The 22,090-nt window shown below is 45.8% G+C and overlaps 1 protein-coding gene across 2 annotated transcripts in view; it reads right to left on the bottom strand.

The window, feature by feature from the left end:
* Positions 1 to 22,090, bottom strand: part of FAM107B (family with sequence similarity 107 member B) — a 226,248-nt gene that overhangs the window by 62,379 nt on the left and 141,779 nt on the right. Inside the window, exon 1 of one of the 2 annotated variants that reach the window (XM_064592037.1) lies at positions 15,240 to 15,399. The exons of the other annotated variant lie outside the window; for it this stretch is intronic. The gene's annotated coding sequence lies outside the window, so the exon portion shown is untranslated. Of the gene's footprint in view, positions 1 to 15,239; positions 15,400 to 22,090 lie in introns of those variants that run through there. 2 annotated transcript variants of the gene reach the window in all.

The raw sequence follows: 22,090 nt of genomic DNA, 5'->3' as shown, positions 1-22,090 counted from the left end.
TCTACTAATAATTACTCACGACATAAAAGACACACACCAAGCTTATCCCAAAGGAAACAGAAAGTACACCATCCCCGTCTATGAGGTACCCGGTGGGCTGCTCTCCTACCATTAACCACTGACCCTGGACCACTCACCTAACAAGTCAGTCCCTGCGTTTACAGGAGCCCATGACCCACAAGTGAACCAGGCAAGAACCCTAACTTGCCATCACTGCAACTCCCAGGTACTGGTGACCTACTGACCTGATTTCCTCCTCTGGCTGAGATTCCTGACTCACTCATCATAACCTCCTTACTTCCATTTCCACGCCTGACCACCGAAATCCGACCTTCTCTGCAGAACATGTCTTTGTTTCTAAGAACCTTGCCTATCCACAGATTTTAAACCTCTGTCCACACTGGCCACTGGTAGGGGCTGCCTGTTTACACCTCCCCAACATTCTTATGTTGAAGCCCTAATGCCCAATGTGATGGTATCTGGAGGTGGGGCCTTTGGGAGGTGATCAGGTCACGAGTGTAGAGCCCTCGTGAATGGGATTAGTGCCCTTAGAAGAAGAGACACAGGGCGCCTGGGTGGCTCAGTTGGTTGGGCAACTGCCTTCGGCTCAAGTCGTGATCCTGGAGTCCTGGGATCGAGTGCCGCATCGGGTTCCCTGCTCGGCGGGGGGTCTGCTTCTCCCTCTGACCCTCTTCCCTCTCGTGCTCTCTGTCTCTCATTCTCTCTCTCTCAAATAAATAAAATCTTTAAAAAAAAAAAAAAAGAAGAAGAAGAGACACAAGACAGATGACCTCTCTCTCTGTGATGTGAGGATACCATGCGAGCAAGACTGCCATCTGCAAACCAGGAAGAGGGCCCTCACCAGACACCAAATCTGTCAGCACCTGATCTTGGACTTCTAGCCTCCAGAACTATGAGAAATACTATATCCATACTGGGTCCATTGTTCTCTCTTCCACTCTCTCATAAGGCCCCAGAGTCCCAGGTTTGACCCCTCACTCAGAGCTTCCTAACGCATCCCTCTATTCTACCACTATTTATAAAACTGGCTCAGCACTTCAAGTATAGAAGGCCCACCAGGATGGGACAGGTGAAGTGGGCACTCATCCCAAACCTTGGGCAGACTCTAATTGAGTCCAGTGGAGCTGAACAGTTTTATTCCACTGGGTGAGTGAAAACAATCACGTTTATCTCATATGCAGACACCAGCTTGGGGGGGAGCATGCAAAGGAAGAACCCTAACATTTGTTACCACCTACATGCAGGCACGGTGCCTGGGGCTTAACCTGCATTACCTGCCTAATATTCACATCACAGAGATGAGAAACTGGAGCTCACAGAGTTTAAAAGAATTTACTACACACCACCAAGCCTACCTAAAATAAGGCGCACGTTTTTTCTAGCATGCCAGTTTCTGGAATAAATGATAACCAACACTTTAAAAAGCCCTGCAGGGACTGGTAAGGTGAAGAGCATCCTTCCACAATCACGGGAAGAACTCAACACTTGTTCTTAGATAACTGTATTCTCATATATTTCTTTACCAAAATATATTCTTACATATTTATTTAGAAAGAAATCACATATGTATTCACTCATAGGAAGCTGCTTGCACTAAAAGTCAAAATGTGAACAGACGAGAGTCAGCAAAGACAGTTCCCACACATTCAAATGAATCCCTAGGCTTTCGTTGGTGTTATGAGTAACTACTTTTAAGGTTTTTAAGACCTTCTATTAGTATGAACAAGAACAAAGGACCCGCACATCCAAAAAAAAAGGCAGTCTTTTACGATGACAGAATGGTGTGAGTGGCTTTTTTCCTAACATTATTCCTTTTCTGCAATGAAAGTGTCACCATCATCCCTGTGACTTGGAAGTTTTGAATCTGGTTTTTGTTCACATCCCGCTGGGGCGGCCGCTGCCAGGACACTCAGTAGGCAGGGTGAGAGCAAAGGAACCGGTACCGAATTAGGGATAGAGGGAAGAGAATTCTTGTCCTGCACATGCACGAAGAAGCTGGGAGATGCTGGTCTAGTCAGCACTGCCAAGCAAGAGTTCCACACTGTGAGGCCTCATCCCCACTGTCCCCCCCCACCACACGTCACTCCTGTTGACAGTTCGGGCTCGTGACTGGAGCAACCCGCTCCCGAGAAACAGCGGGTGTGCATTTAAAGGAGATTATCAAGTGACTCATCCGTGAGTAAAAATTCATTTATTTCCATTTAAAGAGTCGTGTTAATCGACATGAGGTTCGTAGAGGGAACATCTAACGTTTTACACTTACTCTGAAGAGGCTATAAATAGGAGTATATGAAGTTAGTCAGCTATGTGCTCGGGCGCACGGAGACGCACATGGATGCGGCATGTTCCAGACTCTATTTGTAAGCTGTTTTGTTTCTAGCGCAAATGGAGAAACGGAAAAAAAAAAAAAAAAAAAACAGTCTTGGTAGATCCAATCATTACAGATTTCAGCTGTACAAATCAAACAGGAAGCTCATGAAAAATGCAATTTAGAAGCATTTAGATTAAACAAAACCAAAAAAAAAAAAAAAAAGACCTAGTCTGGGCATATATATATGGACAGCTGCAAAGCCGACTGTGTTTTTGTTTTATCACAAATTGTTTAAAGTCCCCAACAGAGCAGAGTACAAGAAACATCCAAGTGGACATCTCCCTGGACATTCCCAGGGTCTCCACATTTCCCCTCCCTGTGTACTCACGTGACACAGACCAACTGGTCTAATAAATGCCCCCGCTGCACCCACACCACACTCTTGTGGAGACAGCGTGGACAGAGAAAAAGCTGAGTCTTCCAGTCCTAAGAAGCAAGAAGCTAATGCTCAGAAAACCAACACCAAACACCATCTCCCGCTTCCAGAAGCCTGACGACTCACCTCCACTGCCCTCCGCGCACCACCCCTCGGCCCACTGGCTCCCACAAGACTTGCTCTTGATGAAATCTGCGCCATAGGACTCCCAGGGTGTGACTAAAGGAGAAGAGAAACAGGAGGAGGAGCAGAAGAGGACAAGGCGCTCATCCCAGAAACTTCTGCTTCCCAGACCCCACCACCAGCCAGGGCCTCGGGCATGTTTCCCAGTAATTAAAGGATGAGGGGCAATTTGTTTTCAGTAATGCTCAAAGGAATTATGTCTTTCAAGCTTTGGCTGGGTACAGGGTATTTATCAAAAGAAAAAGGCCATCCGCTCAAACCTACCTAGACCTCTTTTAAGAGTCCTGAACCATCTATCACCTAAGAGCTCAACATGCTAAGAAGCCAAGTAGAACTACTTGTTAAATAAGCAAATTAATTATTTAAATACTTCTTATGGTGAGTGCTTCATTTTCCATTGACCATATTTACAATAAATTAGAGCTTACAGATTTTTAATATAGATTTTTAGAGTATATGGAGGTCCTAGAATGGCCATGTTCATGGGGCATAAGGAAGAGTGCAACCCTTTAGTAAAAAATAACAAAGTTTAAAAAATAATAAAAAGGAAGGAAGGAGGAAAAGAAAGAAGGGGTGAAGAGAAAGACAGTGCCCCAAGGTGGACAAGCACACGTTCTCTGTAGCGAGTGTATATGAGTTCTGTGTGATCTTGGATTAGTTATTGAAGGTCTCTATATACCAGTGTCCTCTTTGGTAAAATATAGTCATGGGATTGGATGAGGATCAAAAAAATGACACACATAAAGCATTCAGCATGTGCACAAGAAACACACTAATTATTAGTGACCCTCCTTCTGGACCAAGTTCAGTTCCAACTCCACCAGTGATTAGCTGTGGTGGTCTGAGGCCAGCTAGTTACCAGGTCTGAGCACTGGATTATTCACTAAAAAATGAGGAGTCTGGGTTAGATCATCTCTTGATCTCTATGGCTTGTCCAAGCTCAAAACCTCTCTGACAACGTCATGTGGCTTACAATTTCAAACTCCTTTAGGCCTCTAGTACCCACACCTTTCTTTTAGGATTTACTGGTCACAGCCATGATTTGATACCAAGTGTGTGGTCACAAACAACTCCTCATCGTGAGACTGTGCTTATGGGAATCCTAGAACCTGCTTTGTGATGATCCCTCTCACAAGTGGTTTCTAGGAACACACGGTGGCAAAAGGAAGGCCTGCCTGTGATAGGAGGACTCAATATATTTCCCTTCCAGTGGCTTTCAAAGGTTGAGGCTGTCCCCAAATCAGGATGCTGGTGTAGTAGGTCCAGGTGAGGCTTAGCAGGGAAGGAGCATATGTAAATTAAATTCATTTGCTGTAACCACCCTCCTTTATAAAAGGAGCTCTCAATTACTTCCTGCTGAAAACAAGGCAAGAATCTATCCTTTCCAGCTTAACAATGAAGTCGAAAAGATGTCACTCAAGGTCCACTGCTCTTAAATCCGGGCGGAACAGAAACTTTTTCAGATTTATCATTCTCACTCCCATTGTTTTAAACTCATCAGCGACACCTTTTCTAAGGAAAGACAGGGCTTTAACGTCCTTACTAGTCATATTTAAAATGATTATTGAAAAAGATAATCTGTCATGGTGCGCACCATCACACCGGATTCAATCTCATAAACCCACGTCATAATCTCCTAATTTAGGTGGTGGCCAGGCACCTGAGTTACGTAAACAACAGGAGAGAATTTAACGCTGCTGCTAAGCCAGGCTTACAATAAAATTAACCTGACGCAGTTAACAGTCATAAAAAACTGTGCAAGTGGTAATTAGCTCTAATGATAGGAAGCATTCACGATATCTGGAGAGAGCCAGACCAGTCTTTACTTCTCTATTAACACTCTAGATGTCCCTCAGCTGCACCAGCATCGCTGGTTTTCCCGGACCCCTGGCCAGTCTAAACTCCACCTCACTCTCATTAACCATGTTCCTGAAGAAAGAAGAATCAACAACCTCTCCGGAGACCCTAGTTTGGGTAACAGTCCTCAGGGGACACCAACAGACATCAGGGGAAGGAATGAGGAAATTCACAATGAAAGGATCAAGCGGCCACCCCGTGAACTCAGTGAGCCACCTCAGCATCACCGCAAGGGAGACACCCAGACACTTTCCTCAGATGACCCAACGTGAAGTACACACCACCACCGACAGACTGATCTTACCCAAACAACTGGACTGGGATCTAATCGAGCTTTAGGGCTAACTTCCAGTTTACAGACCTACAGAGACTAGTGGAACAGGTTTAAACGATCTGCCAAGTTCAGAATGTGGGCCACTCTCCAAGACAACTGACCTGATTCTTCCACAAATCAACAGCTCTGGAGAAAAGGGTTGGGAAGAAGAAGAGCTGCTCCAGAGTTAAAAAGCTTCAGGAAGCGTAACAATCAGACAGTTAAGTGTGGGCTTTGTTCCGATGCCAGTCTGAAGAAACGTAATGGGAGCGAAGTTAACGCTGGATTGATGGGAGTTCTACAGACCCCTGCCCTCCCCCAGACCTTGCCATCTGAGGTTCTGGAACCTTGCGTTCAGCCACCTCACAATGAAAGGGCAGGGCCCATCAGCATAAATGGGGGTCCGGGCGGCGGGGCCCCACGCAGCCCCGCACAGAAAGGGGAAACTCAGGTAAGAAGATTTCAGAAGATTCACTGCTGGTAGAACACAAGGCAGTTAGTTTCTGAGGTGACCTAGAGAGGAAATGTATAGGATCCTCTGCTAACAAATTTGCCAATAGGTTTCCAGCAGGCCCCAGCTTCATCTGAAACCCATTCACGTAAAGAGCATAAAATCACTGCTCTGAGCAGGAAAACCAGCATCTGAAGCAAGCAAGTTACCTGTGCAACGGGAGAAAAGAGGTGAGCAACACCCAAGTGGCAACTTTGCTTTTGCCTTCTTGAGCGATGCTCCTACCGCCCACCTGTATTCCCCGGAGAGTTTGGCTGAGTTTCTTTTTGTTTCCTGTCTTGCTTTTTTTAAAAACATATCTAACGGAGGTAATAACGTACATAATGGAAAGGGCACACATCTCACATGTACAGCATCCATTCCTCTTCACTCCCTACGATTTTAATTGTATTTGATTTGTCTTTCCAATCTAACAGCCCCTCTCCTCAAGGTGAGTGGGGCCAGTCAGAAGCACGCCTGGAATGGGAAAAGAAACAGGTTGGGGCCTGTTTCCAACGTCCATGTCCGCATGCTGGTGGCCTCTGCAGCTGAAACGTGCTGTCCAGCCAGGATGCACACCGTCAACGTGAACAGAGGGCGATGGTGACTGAAGATACGGCTCTTTTACTGCCCCCTGCGGGGCTTGAACTCTGTCCCCTAATCGGACTTGCCCACAGCTTCTAGCTCAAGTCCTAGGGCTTTTCACCCGCCGCTCCCCAAACTGCCCCAATGGCTGTGGAACGGTGTTTGTCTCCTTTTACCAGTTTCGAAGACCTGCCATGTCACTGGTTAATCTTCTTTTAAAACACAGCAGACTCCCCTGCGGCTCTAACCGTATAGAGACTTTTTAAAGATCTGAAGGAGATCTTTGTAGATCATAATGCAAAACTGTTAATTTTTTGACTCTTCAAACCAGGTATTCTAAAATAAAGAGCAGCTTTTTCTTTTCGTTTGCTATTTTGAACTAGTAAACTGGGACCGTAATTAAAAATCCCTAAAAAATGAAAGATGTACCCCACTTACAGAGTTAGTTTAACGATGCCATAATTCTGTTCCAGAAAGTCCGGAAGCTGTGAGGCCAGTACAGTGTCTCACGAGAAACCAGGGGCAGCATCCTGGTGTAAAGTTAGTCCTGATTCCAAAGGGGCTATCACTCAAGATGGCTCAAATTATATAACCAGCTCTTACCAAGCTATTTGATAATCTTTAAAAAAAAAAATAAATAAAAAAAATAAAAAAAAAAAAAAGGTAGGGGCGCCTGGGTGGCTCAGTCGTTAGGCGTCTGCCTTCGGCTCAGGTCGTGATCCCAGGGTCCTGGGATCGAGCCCCGCATCAGGCTCCCTGCTCTGCGGGAGGCCTGCTTCTCCCTCTCCCACTCCCCCTGCTTGTGTTCCCTCTCTCGCTGTGTCTCTCTCTGTCAAATAAATAAATAAAATTAAAAAAAAAAAAAATAAAAATAAAAATAAAAATAAAAAAGGTAAACAGAAGAACACAGAGGTGTTTAAAACGTTTTGAAAGTTTTCAGAATATTGGGGATACGCAAAGAATTCCTCTTCAATAGGGAATATGAAATCTTCCAATATGGATTATATGTGAATAGGAAAAAATACTGCTTGAATACAGAATTGTTACAGAGGAAAAAATGTATTAATGTATAATTATATAAACACTGAAAAATGCATCATGCCTAATTAAATTCCATCCATTAATAAGGCAATAGCCTGGGGATAGTTGGTACAAAAATGGCATTTCTGGTAAACATAATAATTAAAACTACTCAAATACACAAGCTCTGCCTCATGACATAATTATGTGATTTTAATTTGGCACCATCTTTATGTGATGCCTAAAAGAAAGCTACTTCACAAATGAATCACTTTAAGACGCTATAATTTCCATAGGGTAATGCCAAAGATAAAAACGCAGTACGAATATTCTCCTGAAAACTGTAATTTTGGATTTACCTGGCAAGTGCATTACTCCCAAACCTCTTCTGAAGTTAAGAAGCCAAACGCGTTATCGACACAGGGAACACAGACACGGTTCTGAGGGAGAAGGCCCAAGTGTGATCCCGGCTTTCATCGTAACCTTGGGCAAGCTTTTTAATCTCTCTGTGCTTTAGTGTCTCATTTATCCAACACTAATAATGCTACCTGCCTCAAAGAGTCCCTTGGAAGATCAGAGAAGACAATGAACACTGCCACGCCCCGCATAATAGTAAATGCTCAGTAAACGCCAGGCAATACTACTGACCCATCTCATGGAAATCATTCTCAGCACAGAGCACCTCTTCCTGACAAAAAGAAAAACACATTCCTCAAAAGCAGATGCATGGCACAACAGTGGATGAACTATAAACACGTTCTGTTAAAACGAACACAGCCGGACACAAAAGGCCAAATCTTGTATGATTCTCTGAGGGTGAAATTTCTAGAAAAAGCAAAATTCTAGAGACAGAAGATGAGTAGTTGCCTAAGAATGGGGATAGGAACAGGAACCAACTGCAAAATCTCCAACAGGACTGGGGTGATGGTTGTTCGACTGCATAAATCTACTAAAGACTATAGAACCGCACAATGCCAATGGGTGAATTGTGGGAATGGAATTATACCTCAATAAAGCCACACTGACATATAAAAGAGATGTGTTTCCAGAGTGTTCACACAGGCATTTTCATACCACTCCGTGATACTAGCGAATTCAGGTATTTTATAGAGTACAGCAGAAATGGTAGAGAATTCGAGCTTGGGCGAGGATCAGACTTGGATCCCAATCCTGACCCAGCTTCATTCGCTTCAGGGCAAACTCTTCACTTCTCTAAGTGTCAGTTTCCATATCTGTGAAAGGGGAATCGTAACAGTATTACTCTCAGAGGCTGCTGTGAGCGTTACATCACCCTCCCCTGGCCCCTCCTGGTTTCCCGTATCAATAAATGGCGCCACCTTTCATGCAGCTGCTGAGGCTAAAAGTGTGGATGTCCCTCATGACTCCTCTCCCTCTCGAATATTAGCTCCAATCCATTAGTGAGTCCCGATGGCTCCATCTTCCAACTGCATCAGGTACCCAACCACTTCTCACCAGTCCCATCCCAGTCATCACAACATCCCTGGGGACTCACAAAAGCCTCCCACTCTGGAGTCTCTGGACTTCCATTCTGGACCCTCTGCAGTTACCACTGCACTCCAGGCCAAAGAGGTATGTAGAGAACATAAGGCCAAGCTCTACCATCCCCTGTTCAGAGCCCTCCCACAACTGACCAGACCATGGCCTTTGGGCCCCACATGATCCAATGCCCATTCCGGACCCCACCTCATATTCCTCCCCACCCCACCCCCCACAACTGGCTCCATCCACCAGGGCCTTCTTGCCCTTCCCCAAGAGCAAGCTCCTCTTGTTTCTGGGCTGTTATTTGCACCTGCCCTTACACAGCCAGATGGGGGCGAGGCTCATCACTTCCTTCCTTGAGATCTCAAATTATCCTCCCCAGATGGGCCTTGCCCTATGAAAAACACCACTTCCTCACCTGCTAGACTCCGGCCCCTTTCCCTGATTGGTTTCTTTTCGCACTGACGCTCCCTGGAATCACACACTGTCTTCCCGCTAGAATGAAAACTCCACGCAGGCAGGGATTTCGTCAGTCCTGCCCACTGTCCCAGCCATGGACCCCAGAGTCCGGCACAGAGCCTGGCATAGAGGAAAATTCGTTAAATACTTGCTGGATGAAGAAATCTCATAAAGCACTTAGCACAATGCCTGCCAGGTAGGAAGTCCTCGAGAACTGTAAGTTGGTAATAATAAAAATAATATTATTATGTTACTGTTATTATATTTCACAGATGAGAATATGGAAGCCCGGGGCGCCTGGGTGGCTCAGTCGTTAAGCGTCTGCCTTCGGCTCGGGTTGTGATCCCAGGGTCCTGGGATCGAGTCCCGCATCGGGCTCCCTGCTTGGCGGGAAGCCTGCGTCTCCCTCTCCCACTGCCCCTGCTTGTGTTCCCTCTCTCGCTGTGTCTCTCTCTCTCTGTCAAATAAATAAATAAAATCTTTAAAAAAAAAAAAAAAAGAATATGGAAGCCCTCCTAGGTCGACGGGCTAACCCAGGTGAACTCTAAGTGTGACACTTTAGTACTTCAAGATGCCTCCTTTCCACGAGCACAGAGTAACATGTTCTCACTTGGGCAGAAACCTAAAGGATGCTGCAGCTGATCTTCCCTAACTGTCTGTTCTCTGTCTCCTCTGCCTTCAAAGATCCACCCCATCCTAAAGGGATGGCCCGGGTGCCACAGAACCACAGGGAAGTCCCTTGGATGACAACTTATCAGGGGGCCACTCCACCAGCTATAAAGCGTGCAAGCTTCACCTCACCCTCAAGACAGCTCTAAGAGGTCAGCAAGGGTGATTACGTCCAGTTTACAGATGAGGAAGTAGAAAACCGGACATAAATGACCTGCTCAAAAAATCATACTAATTAATGGGAGCTTGCATTTAAGATTCTGAAAATTTTTAAAATCTAGGTCTCTCTCCCCCCTCCACACTACACTATATTACTCTGTGCATCCATTAAAAACAGCAAGAAAAATAAGAACTCTGACCACAGCTTTAGCTATTTTAAATGCCATTAAGTTACAAGGGAAAAGAATATTATGAAGAAAGTCTTTCTACATATACATATCCACAACTTCCTCCAGGACATGGAAATCTGAAGTCATCCACATTAGACACTCATAAACAACTTCTGATTATTCATACTGCAGGAGTTTATAATACGACTGTATAGTTTCGTAAGCTCCTTAGCATGCAACAGGCCCAGATAAAATGGGAGTTTTAACCTTAACTCTCATGGAGTGTGCTGAGTTTTAAATGTTAATAATGACAGAAAAGTTTACATGAGAGTTACAGCCGTCTCTCCTACACACTTTATTATGACAAACCTTGCATCCAAGGATATAACAGAACATGTCATTTCTCATATCAAAGCCAGGTTATCTTTACAACACTCCTGAGATATGACGGCATCCTGAGGAGCCAGGGGAAGAGAGAAGGGGAGAAGTCCCTCACCCTTCCCTACGTGTCCTTCGTCAGCTGCTGCGGAGTTACTAGAAATTGGAGTAAAGACTGTGGGCAACGGTACAACAGCCTAATGCCCATGTCTCGGGAACTGTATGTTTGGACCTTCGTGACCTTGCATTTGCCCTTGCCGTGCTGGGGAGGTAGGTCTTACTAAGTTCATCTCCCACATGAGAATACTGGAGCTCCCAGGGGTTCTGCGACTCGCTGCAGGTCACAAAGCTGGGGCCTGGATTCTGATTCACAGGTGTCTGGCTTCCCCTGCACCACATTAAGAAAGGCATCCCATTCCCCAATCGCACTCTCTAGCCCAAGGCTGGGACTGAGCAGGGCAGTAACCCATAGACGCTCCAGGGCAACACAAGTCGGCATTGACAACAACAAGGATAATCAAGAACCCTCCAAACCACATCTACCTACAACCAGCCAGGAAGCAGATGGCTGGTCTGTAACCTGCATTTTCTCAATCCTGTTTTTGGAGGAGACTTCACAACACATGACTCAACCCAGAAGGTTGCATAGGCTGGGCATCCCCCCATTTAAGACTTCTGGGTCTAATGACTGAATTTATGATTCAGTAACATAAGCAGGAAAAGCACTGTGGACAGCCTAGAGGCCCTTGATGTTTCAAGGCCTCTAAAGGGTGGGGTGGGGGTGTTCTTTTTTTTTAATGGGCGTTTTCTTCACACCGCAGAACCCCATGATTTGGCTGTGTGGGGGGAACATTACCGTCACCAAACCATGCCTCCCTCCCACTTCCCCCTGCACACAGCACCACACAGCACGGACTGGGGGTACAGCTCTACAACACTCGGGGCCCACTGCTTCCCCTCCAGTGAAATCCTCGGCCGAAGGGCTAAAGCGTCCACCTGGTGTTAAGGCAACGTTCCTTCCTTTTTCTGAACCTCTCCCTTCCGTTCTCCTTCCTACAGTTCACCGGAGTTTGAAAAACATGAGGGAAGTCTTTCCACAAGTTCCCCACAAACCCCGTCTTATCTTCTCATTTGCAACAGACCTTCTGCTGGGCATAGTTGTAGTCAGTTACCCCCCTCCCCTGCATGACACTAGCCCTCAGCTCCTGGGAAGCCTTCAGAACAGCTCAGGACCCCGTGTCCCCACCACAACCGGCTTCCAAGGGCCCCTGGCATTAAGGTTTACCTCCAGCAAGAACATGAAAACAATACCATAGTTTCCCTGATTCTCCTGGATTCCACGCTGGAAAGTGCCCCAACCCCTCAGCCACACTCTAGACAAAAATGAACAGTCCTCTTCCTGTGTTCAGCCACACCCCTACCACCACCAGGCTCTTAACTGATCAGCCCTGAGCAAGTGACGCGCATTTCCCTCCCGTGCCTCTCCCCAGCCTTCACCTTTTAGTCAGAAACCCGACCCCTCAGCTTTAGCTGTGATTTCCATCATTCTTTCAGTTACCTTAATTCACAGCTCTTAACATCAGTCATTAAACAACTTTTTTTTTTAAGTTTTTGAAATATTTTATTTATTTATTTGAGAGAGAGAGACACAAGGCACGAGCAGGTGGGGGGGAGGGGGGTAGAGGGAGAAGCAGACTACCCGCTGAGCAGGGAGCCCAAGGCCGATCCCAGGACCCCAGGGATCATGACCTGAGCCAAAGGCAGACGCTTAACCAACTGAACCACCCCGGCACACCTCCTGACCCATTTTAAAACACATTCTGTGCACAGAATCCTGGAGAGGAGAAGGTGCAGACAAGACCTCACTAATAACACTAAAGCCACATTACTAATCTACTAGGGTCCCTCTTTTCAGAGAAAAGTCTTCCACCCCTCAACCACTCCCAAAGAAAATCAGTATAAATCTTCTCCCTCTATCTTGTGACATTTTAAACAATTAAGAAAACAAAGAAAGGAATGAGTAAGAGCATCCACCCTACCACAGTTCAGGAACAGGATTTCTCATAGCACTTCTCGAAAACGTAAACCAAGTCTCCTTTTAAACAGCCCAAGAATGGATTCTGCAGTCCACGGTGGGGGGGTGGGCAAGACGCTGGCCGTCACAAACAGCCATAGCAAGTCCACGACACGAGACCAATCCCAAACTTTTCTCTCCTCCCCTCGAAGCAACATCATAGAAAAAAGGCAAAGCTACTCAACTCTGACCTCTATTCCAGCTGGGCTTACATTGCTTACAGTGCTTATGGTGTCCAAGGCCACAGGAGGGTTGAAAAACAGTATCTAAAAATTCTGATAAATAGGGTCCCCTTAATTCTGAAAGAACGCTAATCATTACAGCAGACGACACACTTGGCACCATATACTTCACAGTCGGGACTTACAAGTCACTACTTACTTACAGGGGCAAAAGCTCCCTGTAAGCCTGTATGCAGATTAAGGAGCCCCAAGTTAGGCACAGGAACAAAGACTGCACCTGATAGTACAAAGCCACAACTTCCTTCTTGTAAATTCTTCTGACTTAGAAAAGTATTGATTGCATCATCCTCAGGATCAATCTACTTCTACACAGTTGCCTCCAAGACCTCTTTTTACTTTGCATGGAGTAATGAAGATGTCCAAAACTTTTACAAGTGGAAACTGGAGAAATGAAACGTCCGAAAATTTTACAAGTGGAAAATAAGTGTATGTAATAACAAAAGCAGTGACAAATCTACATTTGAACAATGTGTTGTTTTTTGGCTTTCTTTTTTTTACAAAACACACATACTCCAAACCACTCACTACTCAAGGGGAAATCCTTTTTTTACTTTCAGAAGTAAACATGTATCTGGCTATAAAACCTCTGTCATTCTTTGTCTACAAAAAGAGTGTCTTTTCATCACATACTTCTCATCAATCGCAGAATTTTGCTTTTTAAATATTTTATAAGCTGAAATTTTTTTATTAAAAAAAAGTCAATCCAAAACTATTCCTGAAATCTAAAGAACACAATCCCTAAAACTTTTCTGTTGGTTTATTCTTCCAAATTAAGTGGAAAGTACCTTGTTTTTCCTATTTCTTCCCTTCCGCCTTCTGTACAGGTAGTTATTTTAAGGCTGTAAAAAAATATATTTCAGACAACTTGTTGGTATTAATCCTGTGTTAAAATGGCAAACCACTATGGCAGACTATGGTTATTCGATATATTTTAGTCTGACGTGACTGGTTAAGATTAAGAACCAGTAACTCCATTTATTCACACACACACACATTCTCTCTCAAACAATCATACCGCGGCTGCCAAGCCATAAATCAAGCTAAGATGCCTTCACCCTGAGGGTGTGTTTGGGTGGTAGGCATAAGTGACCTTCTCTTCTGTATTTTTTCAATTTTATAATAAACATACATCATTCTATACTTAAGTTTTAAAACTTGAAACTCCTACCACTAAGAAATCTCCAGACAGGCACCTCTGGTACTATTTCAACTTAAATCAACTTGGACAGCTAGTATCTCCAAAGTAATGGCCAGGGGGACGTGGTAAGAGGAAAAAACTAACATACCTGTTAGCAAGAAATCCTCAAGTTAAAGAATGTAAAGTTTAACAAGCCTCATCCCGTTTTTCTGTATTTCCCTTTAATATCATACTCATTCTACTCAAATAACGTAGCTCTACTATCGTTGACTGAAGTTTTTTGTTTTTTGTTTTTTTGAGGAAGGAAGGGTATGGTACCTTGCTGCAGAGATTAAAGATCTACAATTTACCCTCTCAACAGCATTTCTCTCCACATTTCAGAGGGGGCTGTTACCATCCCCTACGCAGCATGTCAAAACTTGGCCATACATAGCCGTGCCATCCCCAAGGGACCCGAAGATGCTTGGAGAGAAATTATGGGAACCCAATTTTTAGGACTTCTCGGGTTGCAGACGCCACCCAACATGCTGGGTTTACTGGAAGAGTGGGAACGTAAAAGAGTCAAAAATGGAAAAGTTACTTGCAGACTGTTTGGAAACAGTGCGACAGTCACCTTTAAACCAGTGGGGAAACCCCCCCCCCGAGGCCCCTCCTTTGTCTGCCCAGGCACAGGCTCGCTCTGACCCCGGAGCCCGCTCCGACCACCCCGAGCGCGCCCGCGCAGCGAGGGGCGAACCGGGCGCCTAGGGCTCGGCATCTGGCCGCGCGCGGCGCTCCGGGTGGGCAGCGCACCAGCTCCAGGCAGGGTCTCTCCATTTTCAGGGCCGAGGAAGCAACAATAAGCCGAGCGGAGCGGCCGCCTGGGCTCCCCCTCCTCGCAGCGCCCCCCGCCTCCCCAGCGCCCCTCGGGCCGGGGGCCACCGCGCCGGGCCCTGCCACGCCCCGGCCCTGCACCCCAGGCCCTCCCGGGGCACGGCCCGGGGTGGCCGGGGCTCCCCGCACGCCCACCGCCCTGCGCGTCCTCCTCCCGCGCACGCAGGGACCCCCGCCCCACCGCCCGCGCCGCGCTGACGGCCGGCCGCGGGGAGGGAAAGCCGGCGGCCCTTTCCGCCCTGGGGTCCCTCGGGCCGGGGGTCGGGGCTGGGCGGGCGGCCGCGCAGTCTCCCCGGCGGATACCCGCCTACCCCGAGCTCCCAGTCTTTGTGTGCAAAGTAAGTGCGGGAGGCGAACCTACCTCGGCGCGCTCACAAAGGCGCGCGGCTCCCTCCCCGGCGTTCGCTCCGGGCGGCCGCGGCGGCGCCCAGCGGCCGGGTGCTCAGGGCGGCCCCGAGGCGGCGCGGGCGGCGGCTCTGACGGCAGCGGCGGCCCGTCCAGCGCAGGGCGGCTCTTTCACACCCCGCGGCCCCGCGCATCCGAATTAAGCGGCGGGGCAGGGCTGGGGGCGGGGTGCGACTGCGGAAGCCCCGCCCAGGCCCCGCCCAGGCCCCGCCCCGCCGCGCTGGCTGCGGGCTCCGCGCTCCGGACCGCCGCGGCCCCGAGGGGAGTGCGCCAGGCCAGGCAGGAGCTCGGAGAAAGTCGGAGGATTCGGTTCCGGGAGGTTTTCCTTCTGTTGTTTGAGTTTGGTTGGCTTCAGAAACTTGGAAAGAAGAGAGGGAAGGTTGGAAGAAAAATACTAAGTGTCACCCGATGAGAGACAGAAATGGGGACTCCAAGGTGGCAGGAGTAGGATCACGAGGCCCACGATTAAAGATCTTTCTCTCCCTCCCTCTCCCCATCTGTCTCTGTCTCTCTCACGTACTCGCTGGTGGGTGTCTGGCCCCCATCTCCACTCCATGCTTGTGAGGCTTAGCGAGACTCTCCCCATTGAAATCCTGCGAATACGTCACAGAAGAAAACTCAAAAGGAATCAGGGAGGAAAAGGAAACAGATTTGTTGGAATTGTATAAATTTACTGTCAAACCAGGGCTTGAAACCCAGTGACCTGGAAATTTACTCATATTCCTTCCCTGTCCCCATTCATCAAAGAGTAATTGGAGATTTAATTTGTGCGCAAGGAGGAAAGGTTTTTAACCTCCTTTTTCCCCTCTTATTTTCGTTTTTTACAGCTCTCTTACCGCAAATTGCTTCTTGCCCAACCCTAAAACTCAGATTACCGTGTACCTGAATCACGACATCGAACAAAAATGAGAAATATCTAATTCAGAGTAGGAAACGAGGCCAGCTGGTTGGTGGATTTTAGATCAAAAGTTTTTTAATTTTCTTGGCAAGAGATGAATAAGGCTTTATTTATTGGGAAGTTTTTCTGACTAAAACAGCTTGGGTTATGATCACAGGGAACAGTCATATCAATTATGATTTTTGGTAAGCAAATTATTTACTCCAAAGATACTCTAAAGCCACAACTCTTTAAGGGCCTGACCATCCCTAGGTCCCTGAAGCCCATTGAGGGGAGGAATCACTTGCCACCGGATTTAGAGAGAAAGAAGCTCCTTCCCAGCCCAAGAAACTAACCTGTGTGAACTTTATCCATAGTGTTTCCTACACATCTTTCTTCTCTCCCTGTCCTTGCATTGTTGTTGTTTCTGTAATTAACTGAGAGTCTGCCCGTTCCCAGACCAGAACCTGGGATCCAGCCTAGATTTTTACCTTCGTTCCCCACATGGAAGCCAATCCCAAGTCCTAGAAATCCTACAGGAGGCCTAGATACCCATCTCCCCATTCCACCAACACTGCCACAGTGGGCCTTTTGTGTCTGCCATCACACTGTGGTCTCCCAACTCTCCCCAGCTTCCAATCACACACTCTTTTCCTCCAAACTACTTCTCAGGGAACTTTCCAAGTGCAAATCTGCTCAAATTAAAACCCTCGAACAAGTGCCCAATTCCTACTACATAATCAAGTCCAAGCTCGTTGCTACAGTATCCTGTGGGGGCAGTCTACTTTTTGATATCACCTTGACCTCTTCCGTATGTTCTTCATCCCCCAGACGCCCACGGCCTCACTCAGCCAGAGTGCTATATTTGCTAAATGGCCCTGCTCTGTGAATACAAAGACTGGAGGAAAGAATCTGTCGCCTGTTATGCTCTTCCACATGCCTCCCCTCTGCCTAGCATACCTTCACCCCACTCTGCCCCCGCAAGGGCTCCTCTCCTCTCTGACACCCATTCCTCTGAGAAGCCTTCCCTGACTTGTTCAAACTGGATGGAACTTTTCTGCCCCTCTCATGCCTAGCACAGCCTGGTAATTATTGCTCTGTATTGTAAATATATGTCCTCCTTGAACAGAGTTTACACTTGATACATATGTCATTATGTAATGATATACACCTCCTGCTTAACATAGTAGCTGGCATATAAAAAGTGTTGGGAACTGAATTGTGTCCCCCCCCCCCCACCAACTTCATATGTTGAACCCCTAACCCTCAGTGTGACTGTATTTGGAGATAGGGCCTTTGGGGAAGTAATTAAGGTTAAATGAAGTCATAAAGGTGGGGACCTAATCTGGTAAGACTGGTGACCTTATAAGAAGAGGAAGAGACACCAGAGATTTCTCTCTCTCTCTCTAAGGCACCCAGAGAAGAGGTCATGTGAGGACATAGCCAAAAAGCAGCCATGTGCAAGCCAGGAAGAGGCCTCACCAGAAACCAACCCTGCCAGCATCTTAATCTTGGACTTCCAGCCTCCAGAACTGTAAGAAGATAAATGTCTGTTGTTTAAGCCACTGTTATGGCAGCCTGAGCAAACTAATATAAGAAGCATGCATTAAATTCTAGATTCTAACCTTGGAAAAGCACTAACCCACCAGTGAGCCTGTAATGTCCCCTTAAAGCAAGCTGGGGCAAACTTCTGTGATGCCAGGACAGTGAGCAGAGTGTCTGGATGTAATAAGTGACCACATATAGTATTTCCTCTGCCCTCTGAGAGGAATGGAAATATGTATCTCTTCCCATAGTCTGGGATATACATGTCCACAGTTTCATTGTCATTACTCTGCCCATAGTCTGGGATATACATTTCCACAGTTTCATTGTCATTACCCTGCCGTTGTATCAGGAAACATAATTTAAACAAAACCAGTAAGAAGAGATCAATCTTTTCTTTGAACTTCTTGAGTCAAAGCCTTCTTAAAAGAAAAGACACCCACACCCATTTACTGAGTCCACTATTTGGGGCTGAATATTTCACATTCTTGGAGTCTTAGGGGAATTTTGATCCAGGTAGGATCAAGTATCCAGTTTGGTTTGGGGTTCCTGGAGTTTCTGTGGGTAGAGCCCAGAAGAACTTTAAGGTTATGGACTAGAGTGATATTTATGTTTGTACCCATACCATGTACTAACAGTGCCTGGAATATAGTAGGCGCATGGTAGATGTTTGTAGAATGAATGCGTTTAGATTTTCAGGGCATGAGCAGACTTCCCAGGGTTAGGTCAGGTAACACCAAACTCTCAGCCCGAAGCTGATGTCCTGTAGATTCCACATTCTGGATGTGGACAGGACTCCAGGAAAGGTCAGCGGCCTAGGCACCTACTGTGCCCTGCTTGGATTTCTGCTCCTGGGCTGACATGGATTATCAGGTGGCATGGAGGGCCTTTCCTCACTTGCTTTCTCCAAATACAATACAAAGAAAATATTCCTCTGAAAGGTTTTGAGTCACTGAGTCTATTGGTGATAGAGTCCCTAACCTGACATTACTGGAAAACATAGTTGATAATTTCCTATCCTATAACACTCACCCACAAGATCACCCTACACTCAACTTTAACCTCATTGTTGCTCTGACATCTGGAGGCCTTTTAAAGTTACTCCTAAGGAAAACTGAAGAAAGCAGAGATGTACATTTGGGGACATAAAGTAGAGCAAAGCAAATCAATTTGGAATAAGATATGTTGTCTCTATCTCCTTCTTTGGTCTCTTCTCTCTATGCACAATCTTGAATTGTTACTTTATGCCCTGTTATCCTGAAGGGTTCCAAAGAGGTGAGAAAGGTTTCACAGTGCCCAGGGGGCAGGAGATTCATTTTTATGTGGATACCCTTTTGTATCTTAAATTTTGTGCTGTGTACACGGACGTTTGAACAGACAATCCATTCAAAAAGAAATAAAGTTTTAGGGGCGCCTGGGTGGCTCAGTCGGTTAAGCATCCAACTCTTGATTTCAGCTCAGGTCGTGAGCTCCCTGTTGGGAGACAGAGCCCTTGTCAGGCACCCTGCTCAGCAGGGAATCTCCTTCTCCCTCTGCCTCTCTCTCTCTCTGGAATAAATAAATAAATCTTTAAAAAAGAAATAAGATTTTAATTTTTTTTTTAAAGATTTTATTTATTTATTTGAGAGAATGAGATAGAGAGAGCATGAGAAGGGGGAGGGTCAGAGGGAGAAGCAGACTCCCTGCTGAGCAAGGAGCCCGATGCGGGACTCGATCCCGGGACTCCAGGATTCATGACCTGAGCTGAAGGCAGTCGCTTAACCAACTGAGCCACCCAGGCGCCCAAGATTTTAATTTTAAAATAGTATTTTTAAAGTCATATTCTTTACTATCTGTATCAGTTAACTATTACTATAGGAAAAAAATACGTCAAAACTTAGTAGCTTAAGATAAGAATGAATGATTTGCTCACAATGCTACAGGCTGGCAATGTGGACCCCAGCCAGCTGGGATTAGCTCCATTTGGTTTTAGCGAGGCTCTATCATGTGTTTGCCGTCAGATGGGAGGCCTGCCAGAGACCAGCTTGTCCTGGGCGGCCTCAAAGTCCAGATATCGACTGGAGCTGTCTGCTTGTGTGCCTCAGATGCCCTCCACATAGCCTCTCAGCAAAATTGCTGGGACTTCCTCACGGGGCAGCGATATCCAAGAGGGTGGAAGAGGAAAGCTGTAAGGCCCCAGGAGGTCTAGCCTCCAGGTCATTCTGAGACACTAGATCATTCAAAAATAGCACAGAGCCAGCCCTAATCTGAGCTTCAGGCAAAACAGCTTCCACCCCTTGATAGTAAAAGCAGGGGTCACATTACAAAGAGAACTGAGTACCCGGATCCTAGGATAGGAGGAGTCGTGGTGGTCATCCCTGTAAATAATCTCCGCCCCCCCCATCCCGCCCTGAATCAGAGCTGAGGAACTACACAGTGAAGGGTAACTGTGACAGCTGAGAACAATGGTCTCAAGGGAAATCATTCTGATTTATAAACAAGCGAAAAGCCACCTGCAATGGAATATAAAGCTCAAAACAACAGATTCCATAAACTGGTACTGGCAAAGCAAAGACATGATTTCTGCTTATTCATTTTTGCTTTCAGCTAAGAATGAGACTGGAAGGGAAAACGGCTTTAGCTCTCTAAAGAAGCTAAGCTTGATCAAATTCCAAAACAGTGTATGATCTATTGCCTCATAACCGATTACTACAGACTTAGCAACTTCAGACAATACCAATATATCACCTCATCTTTGCTTTACGGAGGCATGGCCTAGCTGGGTTCTCTGCTCAAGGTCCCCCAAAGCCAAAATCAGGAACTTGGCAGAGCCCATGGCTCATCACATCTGGAGCATAAAGGTCCCCTTGGCAGAATGCAGTTCTTTGTTTGTCCAGTTTGTCCAGTCTCTAAGGTTAAGGTTTCCTTGTTGGCTGTCAACTAGGAGCCTCTCTCAGATTCTAAAGGCTGCCCACATGCCTTCCCACGTGGCTCTTTCCATTATCAAGTCAGCAAAGGCGCATCAAACCCTTCTCATTCTTCCTATCTCTGTCTCCCTCCTCCTCTATCTTCCTCCATCTCTGCCTCTAGACTCCTTTACAGTGCTAGGGTGATTAGGCCAGGCCTGACCCAGATCACCTCCCTATCTTAAGGTCAACTGATTTGACCTCTGCAAAATCTCTTCCTTACCTCTGCAAAATCTCTTCACAGCATACCTAGATGTAGGTACCTTTTAAAATTAGTAGTATCGGGACGTCTGTGTGGCTCAGTCGGTTAAGCATCTGCCTTCGGCTCAGGTCGTGATCGCCAGGGTCCTGGGATCGAGCCCCACATCGAGCCCCACATCGGGCTCCTTGCTCAGCGGGGAGCCTGCTTCTCCCTCTCCCACTCCCCCTGCTTGTGCTCTCCCTCTCTCTGACAAATAAATAAATAAAATTTAAAATAATAATAATAATAATAATAATAATAATAATAATAAAATAAAATGAGTAGTATCTAGAAAGGATCAGAAGATAAATCCAAATCAAAAAGAACGTGCTATTAGCAACATCATGAGCACTTATATTAAAATAGCCTCTTTGCATGAGCATTTGTGAGCAAAAGAGCGGAGCCACTTCATTAAATACGCTAATAGCACCAATAATAAAAATGAGTTTTCTCCCCTTTAGTAGTTAATCTGCTACAAAGCATTTTGCAAACTCTACAACAGAGCTATAATTCATAACATCACTGAACCCTCTGCCATTTCTAGGGAGTTTAAAGTTTAAGAGTTCTAATTTCAAAATTTATAATAAATGTGTTGCTTAAAATGCTTAATTTAGTTTTTATAGAACACTTGCTTTTTGTTACTGATAATTTTAAAATCAAAGGGACTCTGTAAAGTAGTGATTAAAATCTAGCTAAATATCACCTAAGAATCAAGAGAAACAGCTGTTAGCCACATAAAGAACTCCTGAATGATGTGAAGATAAGAGTTTTATGTCTTTTTCTTCACATGAACCCAGCACCAGAAAAGAGGATTTCCTGAGGGTCTTCCTGTATATTAAAACAAAAATCTCTAAAAAGCAAAGAGAGGGAGAAAAACCTTTAAACCCTCATCCTATCAAAAATACTAAGGTATCTTAATAGTAGATATTAATGAGTAAACAAACCATCATCTCATATTTGAGCACAATAAAGGTCATTCCTATATGTTTCCTAATTCAAATAACTAACGTGTAAAACCAACCAGTTCACTGACAACATTCTACATTTCATTCCAACTTTCTTTTCTTCTTTCTGATATGCATTCCAGACACATACATTTCTGTTAACAGAAAGTATTCCTTAAAACTCTTGCATTGGTAATAACTAGTTGAATGCCACTTAATATTCTCATCTACCTTTTAAGCAATGCAGTAACAGAA

This window comes from Mirounga angustirostris, unplaced genomic scaffold (assembly GCF_029215605.1).
Source record: "Mirounga angustirostris isolate CCGP_5_RB_7025 unplaced genomic scaffold, mMirAng1.0.hap1 SCAF_5, whole genome shotgun sequence".
In the NCBI taxonomy this organism is placed as follows: domain Eukaryota; kingdom Metazoa; phylum Chordata; class Mammalia; order Carnivora; family Phocidae; genus Mirounga; species Mirounga angustirostris.
This window is presented reverse-complemented; position numbering and strand designations above follow the sequence as displayed.